General features: G+C 54.0%; 1 long non-coding RNA gene across 1 annotated transcript; it reads right to left on the bottom strand.

The window, feature by feature from the left end:
* Positions 1-6,068: 6,068 nt before the first annotated feature.
* Positions 6,069-7,481, bottom strand: LOC109324817. The gene is made up of 2 exons (XR_002105014.1): positions 7,312-7,481; positions 6,069-6,373 (listed from the first exon to the last, which is right to left on the bottom strand). It is a non-coding gene; the product is annotated as an uncharacterized LOC109324817 (long non-coding RNA).
* Between the last annotated feature and the right edge of the window lie 114 nt (positions 7,482-7,595).

Raw genomic sequence — 7,595 nt, 5'->3', positions numbered from 1 at the left:
AGACCCCCCCCTCCCGCCCCCGGGCTAGCAGGAACAGCCGGCTCGTTACCGGCCCCCAGGTGGCCCCCTCCCCTGTGCAGCCTGGCTGGCGGTGGGGAGGGGGCTCCTGCCCCCCTCTTTGCATTCCTCTTCACCCATCTGCCTTAATGTCAACCCCACAGGCAAGGCCTCCCCCCTGGCAGCAGGGATCAGGTCCAGGCAGATGTTCTTAATCCTGGTTCTTTACATCCCTTTTTTCCCCCCCTCCACTCCCGAGCCTGGCGTGGGGCTTCCCCCTGCCCCAGTCAGCTATGGGGCCCAGCACTGCGTGTCTCCCTGCAGCAGGCTCCCCTTGCTTCCCTGGGCATAAGCTCCAGCGAGGGGCCCGTTTGAAATCACAGGGAAGCCGTGGAGCCGCCTGGCTCCGAGGCTGTCGGAGCAGCCAACGCCCGGCTTCTTCCGCGTGCCTGAGATCTTAGAGTCTGGCCCACGGCGGGGCTGGGCTTTTGGCCTCTCCTTCCACCCCCACACTGTGTTGCAGACCCGGGCTGTGCCCAGCTCCTGGGTCAGCCATGGGCTCTCCACTGGTGGTAGGAAAGCCAAACCTAAGTGCCTCCCGCCAGCTGCCCTTAGCAGGAACGCTGGGAACGTGGCCTCGTTTCCCTCCTCCCTGCTGGCTCGCGGATCCAAGTGCCTGTCGCCCTTCTGCTATAAGCTGTGGCGGCCGGGATAGCCGAGAACACTAGTGAAGGCAGCGGTGGGGGGAGCCGGAGCGTCTGCGCTCTCTTCCCCGTGCCTGCTTCCTTAGAAAGAGAATCCCTTTGCCTCCCCTGTTGGCTGAGCAAATTGGGCTCATCTATTAAAAGCCAGGCCCTCCGGTGCCCTCCTGTCCCCACCCTGTCCCTTGCCCTGCCCTGGCTGCCAAAGGACAAACACCTTTGCGATGGACGTGGTTTTTTTTCTATTTATTTTGATATAGGACTGAGTGCAGACAGGAACGAAGGGGCCAGGCAGTAGTGGGGTGGCGGGAGGGGTGGGGTGGGGGGAGAGTTTTTTTGCCTCGCAGTGGGCAGAGGGGTTGGAGAATGGACCAGTAACTGAACTGCAGACCAAAATGGGTTTTTTGGTTGGTTTTTTTTTTTTTCCTTTTTTTTTTTTTTTTTTTTTAAAGTTTAAATATATTAGAATGGAAACTAATAAACTTGTGTAAAGATGGACCCAGCGTGTCTGCACATATGTGTGTGCGTGTTTGCATCTGCACGTTTGTGTGCCTTTGTGTATGTTTGCATGTACATATTGGGGATGGGGGGGTGCTTGTGTGTTTGCATTTGCTTGTGTGTGGTAGGTGGCTGTGTGCGCCTGCACTTAAGTATGTGAGTGGTGGCTGGTTGTGTGTTTGGGTTTGTGTGTGGGTGCCTGTTTGCATTTATGTGTGGACACCTGTGTGTTAGCAGTGTATGTGTGCACGTTTGCCTTTCATGTGCATGCATGTGGGTGCCTGTACATCCGTGTGTGTGTGTTCCTGTAGCAGAAATCCCCGTGTTCCTCCTGAAGGCCCTGGAAGGGCAGGTGTAGGTCTCCACTAACTCATCAGACCTCTTGCTGCTGGTGGCTTCATTGCCTCAGTTGTCCTCATGCAGGTGGAGCCCAGTTCATCTGGACCAGGCGGCTCCCCTGCTTTGAGTGAGAAGCTAATGGCAGCAGCTGGCACCTTGCAAGACTGCTGCAGGCACAGCTGCGGATCTTCCTGGCCAGCTCCACGGGGAGGTTCCCAGCATGCGGGTCCGTGAGAGGCTTGAGGGGGCAACACAGGCCCTGCCTAGCCCACCCAGAAGGATCCAAAGGAAGGTGAGTGCTGGGGGCTGGAGCGGGCCCTGGCTGCAGCTGGGAGTTGGCATGGTCGGGAGTGGGTTCTCCTAGCCCAAAAGCAGGTCCAATCCCCGGTGCCACAGAGTACCTGGCTGAGCCTGAGCGAGGGGGGGGAATAGGAGCCCTGGGATTTCAGGGCTGTCTGCCTCCGCGAGATGCTAAAACATGCATGCGCGCTTGCCCTGTCTCCCCTGAGCAGAGTCCTATGGAGACAGCAGCAGCACCCGTCTGTGTCTTGACAAACTCCTTGGTGGGGCAGGACATTGTCAGTGCTGTTGCGTCTCTGCTTCACCCGGGGCAGGTGAATACGACTAAAGCAGAGCTGTGCTGGGTTAGGCCAATGGCCCATTTAACCCAGTAACTGGCCACAGCAGGAGCAGATGCTTTGGAGCAGCGGTTCTGCTTGCTGGACCTGAGGCTCCCCCCTTAGGGCTTCTGGTTCTCACTCATGTTTTAAGTGCACAAATCACTAGAGCCATTGTTCTGCTGCAAAGAGCTCAGCCCACAGCAGGGCTGTGCTTTTCACACTAAGAATTCCTATTGGCAACCTCTGGGGTTATTGTGCAATTTGTTTGCTAGGCCTCTTAGTACCAGCAGCGTGCAGCAGCACCCCTGAAAGGATCTTGTGCTGCAGCGTGCTAAGCCCTGCTTGAGAATCGCTGCTTTAGAGGGACAGCATCTGAATAGGTTGGCTGCTCCTAGAGGGCTCCACCCCCCCGGCACCTGCTGTCCTTGGTTTAGAGACACCAGAGGAAACGTCTCTGCTTGTTCTGTTTTAATGGATCTAGTCTCCATGAATCTGTCTAATCCTTTTCTGAGCCCAGCTGTGCTTTCTGCCTCTCTAGTGTCCTGTGGCAGTGAGCTCCACATGTGAACTATGTTCTGCATAAGAAAGTCCTTTCTGTTAAATCGGTCATCTACTCTTTTGAGCAGTGCTCTAGTGTTCTGGGACTTGGTGAACAAGTTCCTGGTCACTTGGTCCACATCTTTCATGATTTTACAGACCTCTCTTCTCTCCCCCTTCAGCTTTCCCCTTTTCAAATTGAAGACTCTTAGCATTTTTTTAGTCTGTGTCTGGCAACTCCCCTGGGCCTCTGATCATTTTGGTTGTCCTCCTCTTTGCCTTTCCTAGTTTTGGTGCCCATGTCTCAAAAAGGACATAGTAGAACTGCACGCAGGTGTGGCCACGCCCCGGATTTGTATGTTGGCATGGTGATGATTTCGGCTTTGTTTTCAGTTCCCTTCATTATGCCCAGCATTTTATTGGCTTTTTAGTTCACCACTCCACATGGAGGTGATGGTTTTTAGAGAACTACCTACAAGGACCCTGAGGTCTGTCACCAGAGTCGTAACAGCTGCCTCAGAACCCAGTGCTGTGCATGTGTAATTGAGGTTATTTTCCCCTACAGGTGTCTTGGGGCATGATGTCTGGCAGCTTGTAGCACAGGGTAGTTCATGCCATAGGCGGGACAAGCCTTTGTCTAGCATGCTTCAGATCTGACTGATCCTCCCTGAGGAGAAGGCTGGATGAGACGTGATCTCTGCAGTGTCCTGGCAGTCTAACTGTACTATGTTTCTGTATTGTGATGGAGAAGTTTCCATAAACTCTTCCCTCCCAGCAGCTCAGACAGGAGTTGATGCACACAGCCCAGGCCACTATGGAGGTGGCAGCCATCCATCCATCCGGCTGCCTTCTTCCAGGGTGAGTCATGGTGCACAAGACCTAGCAGGAAGCTGCTGGCTTGAGAAAGAAAATGCAGCCCAGGCGGCCCCTGTCTTGGCTTGGAGACGGGAGGCTGCTTGTACAGCTGGTCTGAGCAGGGACACTTGCATGCAACTCAACTGGAGGCATGAAGTAGCCACACATAGGCTGATTGCATGTTCAAGGCACAATACCTGGCCTGTCTGGACCCCCTTGCCAGGGAGAACATTTGATTGCAGAGTGCAGTCTGTGTGCCCAGTGCTTTGCTGCCTGAGGAGCTGACTAGGATCCATGACAGACTCAGGAAGTCCAAACACGGGCTCAGTAGCCAAGGTTACCTCCTCCTGAGATAGATATGGGGGAAGGGACCACCCAGGCCTGAAGTGCCTCTCATCCAAGGAGCTTGGTGGAGTAAGACGAGTAGATCTGCTGCTGTAGGTTTGCCCTGAGAAGGCTGAAGAAGAGCTCATCATAAAAAGGAAGCTACATTCAGGCTTGCTTTACCCACTCATCAACCATCAACCAATGACACAGGGACTAATTGAGAAACACAGATGTCCTCTCAGTGTATTTAGTTCCTTTTCAGCACAGCTGGGAGAGTCTGCCACAGCTTTGGAGCCCTGCCTTCAGAGTGGGGACATGCCATGGATTTCCCCTCCCCAGTTTAGTTTGCACCAGTCGATCCAGATAATGGAAGGGGGTGAAATCTAGCCAAGTAGCTTCAGTGATTCGCCAAGCCATGAGCTTTCAGCTTTGCATCTTCCATCTGAGTGTCTGTCCTCAAAGAGGAACTGAAAGATTTGAACACCAGCCTCTTGCCAGCTGTTGCAAGCCAGGGCTCCAGCACTGGTGGCACGAAGTGGGTGTTTGCTCACGGAAATGAGCCTGAGCTCAAGCAGGAAATGAGCTGGGCAGGAAACTTGTTAAGAGTGTGTTTTGAGCTGAGTGGCCACGTGTCTTGTACGCAAGCTGGCCTCGGCTATAGCGAACAGTTACCAGCGACGGCTCTCGGCATGGCTTGGATTGTGGCTGCAAACTAAACAACCCCCTGGCAAAAAGCAGGAAAAACTTTGCATGCTAAGGTCAGACAGAGCCAAGTGCAGGAGGCTGATAAAACCCTGGGAGATGTTTGAAATGAAGTAACAAGTGAGGCATCTTCAGTCCCTGGTGTCACTGCTGCCTTGAAAGCCAGGGGAAATAATTCACCCTTCATCCCCATGTGAAATACCTGTTATTCCCTGCTGTATAACTATCAGGGCCTCTGGGAAGGGGAGGGTGATAACTGAGCCAGCCCCACTGGGGTTAGGAAGTCCCTACCCCCATCAAGCCAGCTGTAATAGGATTTGGGGCTCCACTTTTCTCCTTCTGCTGCTACCTCAGGACAAGGGCAGCGCAGCCTGCAGTGCCAGGGGACCTAGCAGCCTTGCATACTCATACAATGAGAGAGCCCATGGCAGAGGACTTGAACAAGGTGTGAGGTGCACAGGGCAGAGAGGAGAGGTCTGGGGACAGCCTCTGGCCCCTTAGAAGTCAGCCAGCACTGAGCTAAATCATCACTTTGGCTCTGCTTGAATCAGCCCAGAATGTGCCTTGTGCGGGGGGGACAGACTACACCAGACATCCCGAGGGCCCTGCCAGCCTGGTTTCTCTCAGAGTTTACTTCCCTTCTGGAAGAAGCCCATCCTTTCATGCCTGCATGACCACAGGGGCAGGTAAGCTCAAGGGCTCCAGCAAACAGCAAGGCAAGACTGTGGGTGACAACAGAAAGGAGGGCAGCTGTCATGAACACATCAGACTCAATGTGTCGGAACAAGAGAGAAGCACCTTAAGTTCGCAGTAGCAGGAAGGGTTTTATAAACCGGAGTCTTCTACACACCAGCTTCCAACCACTCCAGCACCACACATTGTGCTTTGGTAGAAAAAACCCAGACTTTATTGCTTCATCTTTTTTTTTTTTTTTTTAAACACTGGCAAGATTTCTTTGTGTAGTCTCCAAGAAGTAGCACAGCTGTTATCTTTTCCCTAAGCCCAAAAGGCCTGACATAAATCCAGTGCTGGTCCAATCTGACTAGGCCTTGGAGCTACCAGACAACGCCCCCCAGCAGTGCTACCAAAAGCTTCCTTAGACACAGGGATAGAGAAAGAGGGGGAGGGACAGAGAGAGAGCAAATGCTCAAGTTGCCATGAGGAAAGATTTGCCTGTCTCCACCCCAAACGCTTCCCTCTGTCAAAGTGAGTTTAGCATTTAGGGTCTACCTCTGGCTGCTTGGGGTGGGTGGAGGGCTGTATCTGTAGGAACAGATGCTACTTCTGAGGTCAGAGCCTGGTCATAGCGGCAGCGAAATTGAGGCCATTTATGGAAGGGTGGAGAGAGAGAGAGAGAGAGAGAGAGAGAGTGTGTGTGTGTGTGTGTGTGTGTGATGCTGGAGTGGTTCTGTCTGCCCCCTACAATGGAGTCTCTTTGAGCCTGGGCTCATGAGCAAAGATCACAGGTGGCAATGCTTAGGGCAGCATCTTACCTGTCCTCGCCCCTACACCTGGGACTATTGCTAGTCCTTGTAAAGAAACAAGAGCTCTAAGCCCGTCTGACAGGGATGCTTAGAAATCCTCCTGGCTCCAGCCTAGAAGGAATACAGTGCTTCCCCCACCAGACAGAGGCAGCGAGAATGACCTCTGGGGGGGCATTAATCTGCCTCCTGGCAGGCTCACAGCAACCGGCCTCGGCATTCAATAGCCCCACAGCAACACAGAAGCTCCTTGCCCTCCACGCTGCCCACCTCGTAGTTGTAGTCCCATGTCAGCTCCGTGCCAGCTCGTATCCTCCTGAGAAGACAGGGCAAGAGACCGGCATCTCAGCGGCATGTTGAAAGAAATGCTGTACGGCCAAGATGAGATTAGGGCCGTTGAAGGACTGCGTCCCTCTGGCTGACAGATAGGCATGTGGTTTTGCCCTGCCCTGAGAGATTAGCAGCTCTGGTAGTGCCAGCTCCTCTTGCAAGGGGGGTTGGGGGCAAGGAGGAGGAGGTGGGGCAGGGAGAGCTGGACTGGAGCGGTGTGTGTTAGGAGCAGCAGGTAGGAAGGGAAGGCTGGAACCTGGCTGCTATGGACAGAAGTGGCTTCCAGCTCTGCTGTGTGCGGCATTTGCTTATGGGTAGGTTGAGCTAGAAAGTCCTAATGAATTGAGAATTGAAGAGCAGCTCTCTCAGTCCTAGGGAGGCTGGCAGAGGGGTGGTAGCACTAGCAGGGACTAAGGGGGACCCTGCTCAGATCCTCTACTACCACAGCCTTGGGTCCTTTGTGTACTAGGTGGGTAACAGCACTGCCCTGACTCACACAGAGAGGGGATGAAGGAAGGCCAGCATGATGCTGAGAGGCTAAGGTCAAAGGGGCCATGAAGTACCTTGCAGCTGGATTCCCCCAGACGTATGGCCTCACCACACCCCTGGCAGCGCCCCCAGTGTTGGTAGTACTACTATGGCTTCCCTCAAGAGCCTTATCCTTGAGAGCTGAGCCTCTGTGACTGTAAGCTGGTGTAGGCCCCATGGGAGCCTTTCTAAGGGCATCAAGCGCCTCTCCACCAGGAGCATGTGCTGGAAAGACAGCAACAGAGCTAGCCCTGACTCCCTACACCCCTGCTACAAGCCCAGGACAGAGCGGCCTGCCTCCTTGGCAAAGCCTGAAACCTCTTGAACCATCAGGAACTAAAAGCATCCCCCAAACATGCCCATCCCCACAGCTGACCCAAGTGCGAGCTCACTCACTTGCTGGCGAAGAAGGCGACCCAGGGGAAGCGGAGATCGTGGGTGTCCACAAAGACATTCTGCACAAACAGGTTGGGGCTACAGCTATGCTGCAGAGAGACCAGAGAAGCCAAGAGGTACAAGTTAGAGCCAGACCCTGAGCAGAGCAGACTCAAGCTGGAAGCTGGGACCTTGGTTCAGGCAGTGATAGTTTCATAGTAGCTAGAGTCGGAAGGGACCTAGGTAGATCATCTAGTCCGACCCCCTGCCTTGGCAAGAAAGAGCACCCGGGGTCAGATGACCCC

The sequence above is a fragment of the Crocodylus porosus genome, unplaced genomic scaffold (assembly GCF_001723895.1).
Source record: "Crocodylus porosus isolate Cpor-Errol unplaced genomic scaffold, CroPor_comp1, whole genome shotgun sequence".
In the NCBI taxonomy this organism is placed as follows: Eukaryota; Metazoa; Chordata; order Crocodylia; family Crocodylidae; genus Crocodylus; species Crocodylus porosus.
Note: the sequence above shows the minus strand (reverse complement) of the source record. Positions and strands in the feature narration are given on the sequence as shown.